We start from the raw sequence: 13677 nt of genomic DNA on the forward strand, positions 1-13677 counted from the left end.
ATCCTTTAGGTTGGAGGGTATAGGGGAAGTCATTCCCTCCTATCTGGATGATGGGAATAAATAATGTGCACAAACTTTTCGAGAAAAATTCTACAATATCTACCAAAACCCTTAAGTATGTTAATTCATTTTTAATGCCAAATAACCTCCCTTCTAGGATTTATCCAAAAGCAATAATCTCAGATGTCTTCAAACATTTATGAAAGTATTCACTGCAATGTTTTCATAATATTGAAAAACTATAATTTAACCTAAAAGCCTAATCGGGTTTCATTAAATAAAGAATGAACATATAATGAAAAACTGAGTGGCATTTAAAGAATGCTTTTAAAGACTATGTAATGAATTATAAAAACCTTATAATGGATATCTAATGTGTGTGTCACACACATTCCTGTATATTCATCTCAATTTGTTAAATGTACAGAAAATCCTAAATTAAATGTATAGTATCTTTAATGAAGGTTATTCACAGCTGAGGGATCAGGGGTTATTTTTATTACTTTCTTTTTACTTTTCTTTATTTTTCAAATTTTTATAATGAAGATGTCATGCACTTTTGTCCAAAAAAGTACCTTGAAAAGTGCATTTAAGTTTATTTGACTTGAATCTAATAAATGTAATAAAATCAATCGATATTTATTCTTTTATGTTTAATTTAAAATTTTGAAAAATATTGTCATATTTCCACTTATTAATATTACTATGAGGGGTACCTGGGTGGCTCAGTGGGTTAAAGCCTCTGCCTTCAGCTCAGGTCATGATCCCAGGGTCCTGAAATCGAGCCTCGCATCAGGCTCTCTACTCAGCGGGAAGCCTGCTCCCACCTCTCTCTCTGCCTACTTGTAATCTCTGTCTGTCAAATAAATAAATAAAATCTTAAAAAAAAAAAAAATTCTTATAAATAAATAAATAAATAATATTACTACGACTGCACTTTCTTTTGAGTATTGCACATAAAGATATTTTAGTGTTCTCATGACTATTTTGCCCAGCTACCATTAACCTCAATATTAGATGATACTGACACAACTACTGAAAACAAAAAGTGAAGGCAATATCCTTGTATCTAGGATTTCTCACAGTTAAAATAGATATAAAGATATTTATTATGAATTCCCTTCTTATCTGTTCTCCATGCATGCATGCATGCATGCATGCACTATTTACCTATCTACCTATCATCTATTTTTCCTCATACATTCTTCCAGTCAAGACACTTTGAACTTCTAATTTATGACTTCTAATTGTCTTATCCCATGTGTTTATCATCCCCTGGTTCCCAAATTCCCACTGCAATGAAAATAATGATGGATAGTAAAGTTTCACAATGTCACTGAAAACCAGAGAAGACACTAAAGAGTTTTCATAAACCTGAGCAAGAAAGAGCAGATAGGATTTGCCTAGAAAAGAGATTAGCAGGTGCCACAGCCTACACGCTCATCTGAGAAAGTTAGAACATAGGAAAAAATAATCCTGTCCAGCAGAGAAGTAAGCGAGTTGGCCCATTGATGAAGATCAGAAAACAAATTGACTAAGGATTATCTACCCAACAATGTTGCAGGTCACATTTCCACACTTCCTCCCCTATATCCAAGTGCAAAGTAGTGGGATTTATCCCCAGGCTAAACCAAAACATTAACCTCTGAATTAATGGACCTAAGACCCCTAGGGTGTTTATTTCCCTTTTTTCTAGAAGCAGGGAAGATCAAGGGAAAGGCCTTTTTTCTTTTTTTTTAATATACTACCTTTTTCTCAGGTGTTTTTGATTTTTTTTTTCTATTTCCATTTTAATCACACTAGTTTTTCACTGACTAATTCCTCAAATTATTTTGGAAAGTTAAGTGGGTATAAATTATAAAGCAGCCTATCAAAACCTGCTATCTGTGAATGCTGGCCCATGCGATATGAAATAATATGCCACCAAGGAGTTCTGTGGCTAAATTTCAAAAATACTAGAGTAGAAAACAAACTTAGACAAAATTCTCTGCCACTAGACTACTAGAGACTATACATTTAAGAGTCTGACAGAGTTGATATATGGCAGACCCTGAATCCGAGAGATCACAGAACTCATGCTGTTGTTGTTTTATTCTGACAAAGTTAGAAATGATAAATTATGAAATTATTTCAAACACACAGAAAAGTATAGAAAATAATAGATTTAACAAACTTTCTCAGTTTCCCGTATTTGCTTTGGATCTTTAACTTTTTGTTTTTTGAGGAAATAAAAATATTCAGTTACAGTTGAAGCCCCCATCACCATCTCAGGTCAATTATCTCACTTCCTCACTCATTTCCTAAGGATAACCTCAAACTGGTACAGAATCCTTTGTATTTCACATGTTAATTTCTCCTCCATTCTTCAGAAGACGGTTTGGAAACACTGTTTAAATGACAAAATGGAACAACTGTTTGATGCTAAAATGGTAACACTGAATCTATTTAATTTTACTAATTACCCTTAGACCAGTGGTTTTGCTAGATTCTCTTACTAATCCTGGTATTTTGGTAGATTATTTAGGATTTTCTTTCCAATTTTAATACTAAAATTATATAATTTCGCTTATATGTGTGTATTTATGTATGCATGTGCTGCCGAAGCAAGCACATTATTTAGGATTTTCTATGATGGTGGTCTTGCCTTGCATTTTCCTTACCCATATCCTAAAAAACACAACCAGACACATACACATCACCCACACACAAAAACTTGCAGGCATTCCTCTCTGGGGAGGATTTGTTTGGGAACCAGACATACATACAGGCAGATGCAACCCTAAACAACAGCAACATAGTCTTTAATTCATAAATATTGATAGATAATTAAAGATGAATTAGTAATCAAGGACTACCAAACATAAAACTGAAGGACTGAGATGACCAGACCAAACTACTAACTCTAGAAGAAAGAAAAGATTTAGCAAACATAGGGGAATATTAGAAGTTAAGGGTGCCTGGGTGGCTCAGTGGGTTAAATTAGCCTCTGCCTTCAGCTCAGGTCATGATCTCAGGGTCCTGGGATAGATAGAGCCCCGCATCGGGCTCTCTGCGCAGCGGGAAGCCTGCTCTTCTTCCTCTCCCTCTGGCAGCCTCTCTGCCTACTTGTGATCTCTGTCTGTCAAATAAATAAAAATCTTAAAATAAAAAAGTTAAAATTAGTATTCTCAGAGAAATTTGAGAAGATAATCTCTTACTGAAAAGAATAGGCTATCAAAAGGACAATAAAATAAAAAATAAAAATTCTTGGTAATCGCGGGCATCAAAATAAAAATTTCAATAGAATATTAGTTGAAATGAAGCAGAAGTCAGAATTTTAGTTACCTTTCAAAAAAAGTACTTTACTACAAGTGAGAATTCTCAGGTGTGTGAGAATTGGTATGTGTGACGGTCACACAAATCTATGTAAATGAAAAAAATTCATAGCATTCTGTACTTTAGATTTGTGCCGATACAGTAGAGCAAAAGAACAAAGAAAAACTCAAAACAAAATTCAGGAGATGTGGAATACTTTAGGGCATCCCAGCATCAGTCTCAAAAAAGAGGGCAAGAAATGAAAGAGAGAAAATAATACAAAAAAGTAATATAAGAAACTTAATCGACAGTCATCAGGCTGGAAAGTATGAAAGAGGTTCAATTAAAAAGATGATTCTAGTGAAAATTTAGAACTCCAATAATAGAGATAAGGTTTTGAAAAAATCTATATATTAGACCCATGATCTATGTAATAGAGTAAACTGGAGACAATTGGAAATGTTTTTTGTTAATATTTCTCTTTCAAAGGTCTAATGTATCACACTGCAAACTCCCATAGGGTAAGAAATGTCTTCTACTTTCTCTCTTAGATGAATGTGGAACTTTTTTTTTAGGCGCCTCCAATGGCTGGCTTGCTGAATGTGCAATTGCCTATAATATTAAATATCACTGACTCTGACACCAATTCTTCCACAATTAGGTTTAGAAATTGGCATTACATCATACTAATATCAAGAACCCATAGCATGGAATTAACAAGTATTATTCCCTACTATTTTCTTAAAGACTATATTTTAAACGCTTATGTTAGGTAATAGTGAGAAGGCAGCTAAGTGTCACTTGTCACTATTGCTGCAAAAATGCATATGTCAAAATATAGGTATATTCCATGATGTTTCTCAACTACAGTGTATAAAAGAATCATCCATGTAACTATAAATAAATAAATAAATAAATAAATAATACAGCTGCCAGGGCTTACCCAAGTAATGCTGAAACAAACTTTTAGGGGGAGGGCCTAAGCCTGTCTACTTTTAAAAAGCATAAATTATTGATGTGAACCTCCTTTTAAGAACCATTTTAAAGCAACAAATGCACTCAAGTAAAAACATCTGATGAACACATACAACTTAATGACCAGGTTTTATTACTTAATAAGAGAAAACTAAAGGTGTACCAAACTTTTTCAATTTTGTTTTATTTTCTTCAAAATAAAATAAATACTCTTCAGTAGGAATGTGAAATATCAAAGTTTAAAATCTCCTTTTAAAACTGAAAGGATAAACATAAATTCCACCCAAGAAAAGCACAACACACACATACATGTATGTGTGTGTGTGTATATATATATTATGTTGCGTATACATATGTATATATATATATGCACACATACACTGTAATATTACTCAGCCATCAAAAAGAATAAAATCTTGCCATTTGTAAGGATGACGTGGGCAGAGCTAGAGGGTATCATGTTAAGCAAAATAAGTTAGTCAGAGAAAGACAAATACCATACGATTTCACTCATATGCGGAATTTAAGAAACAACGCAGATGAACGTAGGGAAAGGGAAGGAAAAATAATCTAAGATAAAAACAGAGAGGGAAGCAAACCATAAGAGACTCAACTACAGAAAACTGAGGGTTGCTGGAGGGGAGGCGGGTGAGGTGATGGAGTAACTGGGTGATGGGCATTACGGTGGGCATGTGATGTAATAAGCACTGGGTGTTATATAAGACTGAGGAATCACTAAATTCTGCCCCTGAAAACAATAGTACACGATATGTTAACTAAGTTGAATTTAAATAATTTTTTTTTTTTAAAGAAAAGCACCACGTATTTTGAACTCTGAATCTGTTATACTCAGTTAAAGAAAGAAAAGTTGAAATGAAAGACACAGGGAAGAATGAGAAATGACATTGAACAACGGAAGGAAGATGATAAACCAAATAAGGAAAAAGAGAGCTTAATAGGAAAGAAAAGGGTGTGAGATTAACAAAAATATCCTTGATCCCTTAAAATCCAAGACAATGAAAAAGTAAATTCTTCAACATGTTAATTTTTACCTAACAAATCTGTCAAATTTCTCAGATTTACTCAAAATTCTCAACATTTTAAATCTCTCTCATGTTGTTCACATTACTTCGACCCTGTTAGGCCTGGAAACCCCATTTTTGTATCCTTTATTCTCTCCACTTTCATTTGAGGCATGTAGTGCTCCTTGTTTCAATGCCCCCTGTACTCACTCATCCTTCCAACTGGCCAGCTCTTATGTGACCTCAGATAATCTGCAAACAATTAGCAAGGAGAAGGAGGACATCTTCCTGCTATAAAATCACCAGTAGCTACATTTAGTTTTTCAAGTATTTATTTTAAAAAGCCAATCTTCCATGGTGACTATAGTCAATAATACTGTATGAAATATTTGAAAGTTGCTAAGAGAATAAATTTTCAAAGTCCTCATCAGAAGAAAAAAATGAAGAAAATTTGTAACTCTGTATGATGTCAGATGGTAACTACTTATTGTAGTGATCATTGTAACAATAAATACCAATTCATTATGTTATATACCTGGAAGTTACATAATATTATATGCCAAATATACTTCAATTTTGGAAGGGAATAAATGACAACACTGCAAAAAAAAAAAGATAAAGATATTAAAAGAAACATGTTTATTTTATTCATTTAAGAACTAAAGGTATGTATTACTTTATGAATACTACTTAGGAGTGTATACATTTTAAAAAATGAGTTTTTAGTTTAGTTTCTGCAAGACATTGGAAATATGGCTCAATTTCCAAAATGTAAAATAGATAAAATCCTTTAAATAGTTAACATATACCATGAAGTACACTAGTAGTCAATACAGAAAAATCCAAACTGGTTCTAGTAGCTCACAGATAAGTAATCATCTTAACCTTGAACATCACAATCCCTGTTCTACCTTTTATAGCTATTGACTAGTTTTTGACTATTTTGACTAGTATTTGACTATTGACTACCTTTTATGGCTATTTTCCTAGTTTGTAAAAAGTGTTAATAATCACTGCCTCAGGGCGCCTGGGTGGCTCAGTGGGTTAAGCCTCTGCCTTTGGCTCAGGTCATGATCTCAGGATCTTGGGATGGAGCCCTGCTCAGTCTCTCTGCTCAGCGGGGAGCCTGCTTCCCCCCCTCTCTCTAGCTGCCTCTCTGCCTACTTGTGATCCCTCTCTCTGTCAAATAAATAAATAAAATCTTTTTAAAAAAAAAATAATCACTGCCTCAAAGAATAGTTAGTACTGGGATGGTTAAGTACTGTGTAAAGTACTTAGTAGAGAGTTTTCCACATTTCATGAAAAAAAATGGTGCTGTTAGTAGTATTAACTTGTTTCATTTGAATTCCTTACTTTGGACAATTTTTTTCATGCATCTGCAATTAAGATATATTAATTCATTAATCTTGAGGATACTTCAATTTATAGGAATTACTAGCCTTCTAAACATGAAACATATTCCACACATAGGTATAACAGAAGCAAAGTTTTGGTTTAGGGTAGTGATTCAAGTGCAAGTTCTGGAGTTAGAAAGCCTAGAGTTTGAATCCTTGGGTTTGCCATTAACTAGACATGTATGTGATCTTGGCTATCCAAGTTATATATCCACTCTAAGTCTAAAATCATTGAAACATTTATAATAGAAGTAGTTACTTTGTAAAACATAATGTTAGACACTGCAAGTAGCCCTAGAATAAATATTGATTGCTCAAAGGTTTAGATTGCTGCTGAGTTTCCTTTATTAATGAAACTCCCATTAATTTGTCTTTGTTGCCTTGAACTAAAGAAAACTTGGAAAACATATTTTTTAATTAGACAAAGTTATGTGTCTCAAGAGATATATCAGTAAGATTTTTTTTCTTTCTTTCTTTTTTTAAAATTGAATTGGTATTTCTGAACAAGCTCAGAAAGAAATGACTTCTGCCACTTGGTTCACCATCTGAGAAACATTAAATATCATTAACGGATTCTGTGAACAGAATACAAGAATGATCCCTTCCTTCAAGCAAGAAATATCACAGGTAGTCTCTCTAGAGTTTTAGGGATTCTGGGTGTCTCCTATGATTCAGAATAGATTATTATTCTGTCTTCTTGGAGTCAAATATCAGGAGCAGCCTCCAGGAAGCAGCTCTGAGGGATTCCTTTAGTCCTCATTGTCCTATGAAGCCTTTCATGTAGGGATAACCCCTGAGAGTGAGACCGGGGTGGGTTCCCCTACATACTTGGAAATTAAATTGGAAATCTCCCAGAAATCACCTAGTGAACTCCAAAACCAATTCTTCCCTAAAGAACTGAAAGGAGAAAATGTAGGCTGTGCACATTAACTTGTGCTGGCAAAGGTCCCAGTGGCCTCTATTACCTTCTTGGCCCCATGGCACTTACCTAATACTGGAACAGTAAATTGCAGTTCCCGATTGATTTATTAATGTCAGAGTGTCAACTCTATTGTGGTTCAGATAGAATATGTGTATATTATGTCCATATAATTTTGTAATAGGAATTATGCTTTGGTAATGATTATTATTAGCATGCTTTGTCTTAATATGAATTCTACATTTAAAGAATGGAATTAATTATTCTCTTAAAAATATTTCCCATAGGGGCACCTGGGTGGCTTAATTAGTTAAGCATCTGTCTTCAGCTCAGGTCATGATCTTGGCAGGCAGTCGGCTTCTCCTTCTCTCTCTGCCCCTCTCCTGACTCATGCTTCCTCTCTCTCTCTCTCAAATAAATAACTAGAAATCTTAAAAATAATAAAATAAATAAAAATATTTTCCAGAAAATTCTTTTAGCAGTGTTTTATTTGATAACTTTCAACATTTTTATAGAAAGCAAATAATATTTGAATGTCTTCTTTAACTGTGACTAGAAGGATTAAGAGGATATTTCCATATGTCAAGGAGAATAGTCACACATTCATGACTCTATAATCATCTCTGACTCTGTTTTATATTCTGTCACTGAATCTCTTACCTATAGATAACTTAAATTCTATGTATATAAAATTAAAATTGGTCCAAAAAACCACTTTGAAGATCTTCCAAAATCTGAATCAAATTAGGTCAGATCTAAATTATTTAAGGCAGTGGACCAACGTAAAAATAAGTAAAGTAGAATATATGTTGACTGTTGTCAAATGAAAAACTGCTTTGAAAATATCACTTCTGTGGGAACTGATAATGATATTTTCCCATAGGTAAAATATTGGCTGGAGTACCATTAATTTTTAAAGTATTGTCAAGGCACCATAGAATCTATACATGAGTATTTTCAAAAGCACTGTAAAATGAATCATAGCTAATATCAGTAGTGATAACTCATGTTGATAATACGTTCCCTTTTTTAAAAAGCTCTTATTTATTTACTGAGAGAGAGAGAGAGAGAGGGGACTGTGCAGGTGTGTGTGTGTATGCACCTGTGCATGCAAGGGAAAGGGAGGAGGGGGAGGGGCTGAGGGACAGTGAGAAAAAAATTCTGAATCAGGCTCTGGGCTGAGTGTGGAGCCCGACCTGGGGCTTGATCTCATGACCTGAGCTGAAATCAAGAGTGGGATGCTTAATCGTCTAAGCCACCCAGGTTCTCTTGATATCATGAGAACAGTACTTTTTCTATATAGTCTTTCCCCCTCAAACTCATAGTTTTGATCTAATAATGAAAAAAATCAGAAAAATCCCAATTCGGGATCATTCTATAAAATACCTTGACCAATGTTCCTTCAAATTGTCAAGGTCATCAAAAACAAGGGAGGTCTGAGAAACTACCCCAGCCTAATGATGACTAAGGAGAGAGTGATCTTTAAATGTAATGTGCTATCTTGGATGTAACACCTTGGAGGAGAAAAAGAAAGTAGGGGGAAAATTGAAGAAATCTGAATCAAGAAAGGACATTAGTTAACAATAATGTATCATGATGGTTTCATTACTTGTGACAAATGTACCATACATACTAATGTAAAGTGTTGATAACAGGGGAAGTGGGGAGGGACTCCATGAGAGCTTTCTATACTGCCTTGCACCATTTTTCCATAAATCTACTTTAAGATAAAGAGCGTACATAAAAAAAGAAATTATAGACCTAGAATTACACTAATATTAGGTAATGTTAACAGTGTTCCAGCAAATTTGAATTGATTAAATAAATATATTGCCATTATCTATAATGTACCTAAGTGATAACAGCCTAATTAAAATGGGTTATAATTAATATATATAAATAATATTTTATATCATATCAAATAACATCACTGATCGATAAGAGATCCATTAGAAATGCTAATCAACTTTTTAAAGTTATTATGCTTGGGAGGATAATTTTCTATAAATGTACTCTCTTGGGTAAAAAATGAGCTTACAACCTATAAACATGGAAATAGACTGGAGTCACTATGTCTGAGTCCTAATTATACTTGAGAGTCATTATGACCAAGTAGGCCAAAAAATAGATCTGCAAGGGGCTCTGTGTGCATTCCCTTTTAGAAAAATGGTAACTTAACTTACTTGATAGTGTTAAGCACACTATTTTTTAAGTTGTTAAATTAAGACTTCATCATATATTGATTTCAACGATTCTGTTAAGATACAAAAGGCTCTCTTTTGATTTCTGTGTTACCTTAGGAACTGTGGGGTAACAGTGAGATGAAAGAAATCCATTTGACTCAGAAATTCTCCTTTTACTGATATGTGAACACTTGATAATATGACCCAAACAAAGCAAGAGACACCTCCACGCTGGCTGTCAGGGGTACATGTATCCATTTCTTATAACAACAAAGGCCTCTTTGGCTACCATGGTGGTTTAAAAACTCCTTCTATTTGTTCAGTGACATTCCCTTCACACTGTTCCCATTCTGAAAATCTAAAATCCCATGATGAAAAAGAAAGACATCATCAGGAAAGATGGAAGAGGCCATGTTTACTTCCAGTATAAACTGTTACACTCAATGCTCTCTTCTAGGAGAACTGAAAAACTTCCAGATGAGTCTTCCCAGCCTCAGTGCAGGAAAGGAATATCAAGATCGAACAAATCCTCTATGTCAACAACAAGGAAGAGAACGCTGACACATCTGAAGACAACCAGAAGTGCACTTGAGTCATCCAGTGTCTCTGCTATTTACAGAAGAAAATGAACTCTGCTAGAAGACTAAATCTGAAGCATATAGGGAAAAGATAATAATTAAGCCAGGTTTGAGTCCACTCCTATCTGCTCCCTGAATTGTAATTTTGAAAAAAGAAATTTCTCAATAGTTTTTCATTATACTGATATTTGAATACTCGACAGCATCACTGGAGGAAAGCAGAGACAGATAACCCTTGGCTGTAAGGAATACAGTTGACAGTTTGGTTCTATCCTTGGCAGGATGACCCTAGCATTTCTGTTGCAAACCAAGATTTTTTTTTTCAAGAATAAATGCTACATTACATCACACACCAAGGCAACAGGCATAAACTGGGACTGTTCTAGGCAAGCCTAGATATACACTCATCTTATTTTGAGAGGTCCTAGGAGAACCTACCAGATAGGACCCTAAGACCCTGGCTTTGCTTTGTAATACTTCTTTTTATGGGAACATAGATAACTAATTGTCTTGATCATTATTCTTTACCAAGGTATGCCACAGTAACTGTCTGCTTTTCTGAAAGCCAGATTTTATAGTTCACAGAAGTACTAAAATAAACATAAGCAGAACTTAAAACTTAAATTCTTAGGATTGGGGCACCTGGGTGGTGCAGTCGGTTAAGCGTCTGACTCTTGATTTCAGCTCAGGTCATGATCTCAGGGTCCTGGGATCCAGCCCCATGGTGGGCTCTGCACTCAGTGGACAGTTTGCTGGAGATTCCCTCTCCCTCTCCCTTTGCCCCCCACCATGTGCACACGTGTACGCTCTTTCTCTCTCTCTCTCAGATAAATAAATAAATCTTGAAAAAAAATCTTAGGGTTTAGTCATAGTGACATCACTACTGTTTGGAAATCCTGTGCCTTGATTAAATGACATCCTGGTGAGCTGCAGAGCCTGGGACCTCAAATAACTGAAGATTCCTAACTTCAGGCTGAAGGCTGGAAGCACCACGAGTCATATCCAAATACTGTTTGGCATTGCATTTAATCCGCAATAAAAGAGCTGTGAAACTCTTTGACTGATTTTTTTAATCTGCTGTGTCGAAATTTGTCTTACTTTGGTCAAAATGAATACACAATTTTCTAGCTGCGATTTTGGCAAACCCTCCAACACTTCGTGAATATCAGTTTACCATTAGAGAAAACTGTATAAACTTTTCAAATTGCTGACTATTCTAACGTTTTACCTTACCCTTTGCCCAGTCTAGGTGCAGTAAGACCAATGATTATAATCCATTATTCTCAGGGATTTAAGTGATGGCTATTTTAGTTACTCTGTTACCTGAAATTTAAAAATGAACCAAAATTTTTACATTTAAGTAGGCAGTAAGAAGACTTGAATTAAGATAGACTTGAATTAAATTATGAATTAATTCTTAATTCATAATTAAGAATTATGAATCTCCACACAATCCTTTATTTCCTCAATACAAATCTCCATTTTCTTTTAACTTCATAGAGTTTCTTATATAGAGAGTTTATATAATACTTCTTTATAGACTTTCTTCAATGTCATCAGAAATAAACAGGAAAACATAATACAACCCTATCAATGAAGTGCCTATCTTCACGATGGATGTATTTTGTCCATTTCACTAGAAAGCTAGTTTGATCCAGGGTAACTCTCCCCAAGCCCCCAGATCCTGCTAATCCATAGCTCTTCCTCATAGAATTTAAGGAGCTTTCCTTGACAAGGTGGGCCGGGTGCATTTATTTGTATCACCATAAAATTACGGCCCATAAATAGATAGCTTTACTTAACTATTAGAATTAGATGTTTCTGGGAACTTCTAAAATTATAAGATCCTAGAGAAAGAGTGTCCTTCGCTTGTAATTGTGCTTGGAAAAAAAATTGTGCCACTTGATTTTTATGAATGATAATATATTATCATGATAAATATTACATACATTATTCTGATTATATTCTGACAATTTAGAATACTAAAGGGAGTAAAAGCGCTCTTCTAGAGTGAGGGAATTCTATGCTTTCCTCCCAGTGCTGCTCACATGGTTTGTTAAGTTTGGAGTATTCAATGGATTATATGTTTAGGATACATGTATTTTTATGTAAGTACTGCACTTCATGAAAAGTTTAAAAAGATGAATGTGAAATTTAAAAAATTTTGCAGAAAAGGCAAACTGAGAGAATTCATCATTGTGCTAAATATATAATAAAGAAACTTTTTAGGCAGAAGGAAAAGATCTTAAGAGCAGAAGGGAAGCACAGAAAAAAATGAACATCAGAATGGGTGTGTCTGTGTATATAAAAAGTTTACTTGACAAAAGAGAACAAGGACTAGTTGAAGCATTAATGATATCTTATGGATTTTAAGACTATATAGAATAAAATGCATAAATGAATTCCAGCTTGCATGTTTTCTTAAATACATCAGTTTGTATACAAAAGCAAGAGATTTCCTTTAATTTTATTTGATTTTCAATTGTCTCAGTCTATCACATTGAGTGGTTTTATTAAGAAGTAATTGTTCTCAGATTTTTTTTAAGCATAGGTGGAATTTTTATCTGTATGCAGAAAATACTATCCATGAAGACCCTTAGAGTATACTGTTGTGAAATACTACTTTTTTTCAAAGTAGTCTTAGTTTGAAAGATCCTTCACTAACTGAAAATTAGGGAATACATTTTAAATGACCAGCCATCAGTTGAATCATTTGTAATATTATTATCTGTATTAAATTCATTTTTAAATGCCATCATAATAACTGCTAACAGAATTAATGGAATATGCTTGGAAACTTTTCTTTATTAAGCTACAAAAGACTAAAGCAAGAAGACCTAAATATTGTCACTTTCTAATTGTTCTGATTCCTAAATCAAAATGAAGATAGTCCTAATTTTAAGATCATCACTCAGTAGTATGTACAAATAACGATTGCTACATGTGTGAAATCATGTGATGCTAACATTCCTTTAATATGTTCATTCCACTTTATTAACTCTTCAAAAGATATTTTAAAAATGATTACTAAGTGCCAGACACAATAGCAGGTGCTGGGGACACAAACTATGCAGTCTTTGTTCTTGTCCTCTGGGACCCCTAGTCCATTGGGAAATATGGGCAAGTAAACAATTGCAATCCACCATCATACAAAAGTAATGAGAATATACAGGAAAGGCACCAGACTTGGGCTTCGGGAGGAAGACTTAGGTCAGAGAGGAAAGATGAGTAGAAGTCAGCTGGTCTGTACTATAACTCACATCATTGATAAATTCTCTCCCTTGATGCTCTTCATTCACAAGATTATTTAGT

At 34.3% G+C, this 13677-nt stretch overlaps 1 protein-coding gene and 1 long non-coding RNA gene across 3 annotated transcripts in view; one reads left to right on the top strand and one right to left on the bottom strand.

The window, feature by feature from the left end:
* Nucleotides 1–11049, top strand: part of LOC122902555 — a 35437-nt gene extending 24388 nt beyond the window's left edge. The window contains exons 5-6 of one of the 2 annotated variants that reach the window (XR_006383819.1): nt 7194–7312; nt 10245–11049. This is a non-coding gene — a long non-coding RNA (uncharacterized LOC122902555). The remainder of the gene's footprint in view (nt 1–7193; nt 7313–10244) is intronic. The other variant, XR_006383820.1, reaches the window with a different exon arrangement.
* Nucleotides 1–13677, bottom strand: part of SCN9A (sodium voltage-gated channel alpha subunit 9) — a 171193-nt gene that overhangs the window by 105107 nt on the left and 52409 nt on the right. The window lies entirely within an intron of this gene.

The sequence above is a fragment of the Neovison vison genome, chromosome 3, assembly GCF_020171115.1.
Source record: "Neovison vison isolate M4711 chromosome 3, ASM_NN_V1, whole genome shotgun sequence".
NCBI classification, from domain to species: domain Eukaryota; kingdom Metazoa; phylum Chordata; class Mammalia; order Carnivora; family Mustelidae; genus Neogale; species Neogale vison.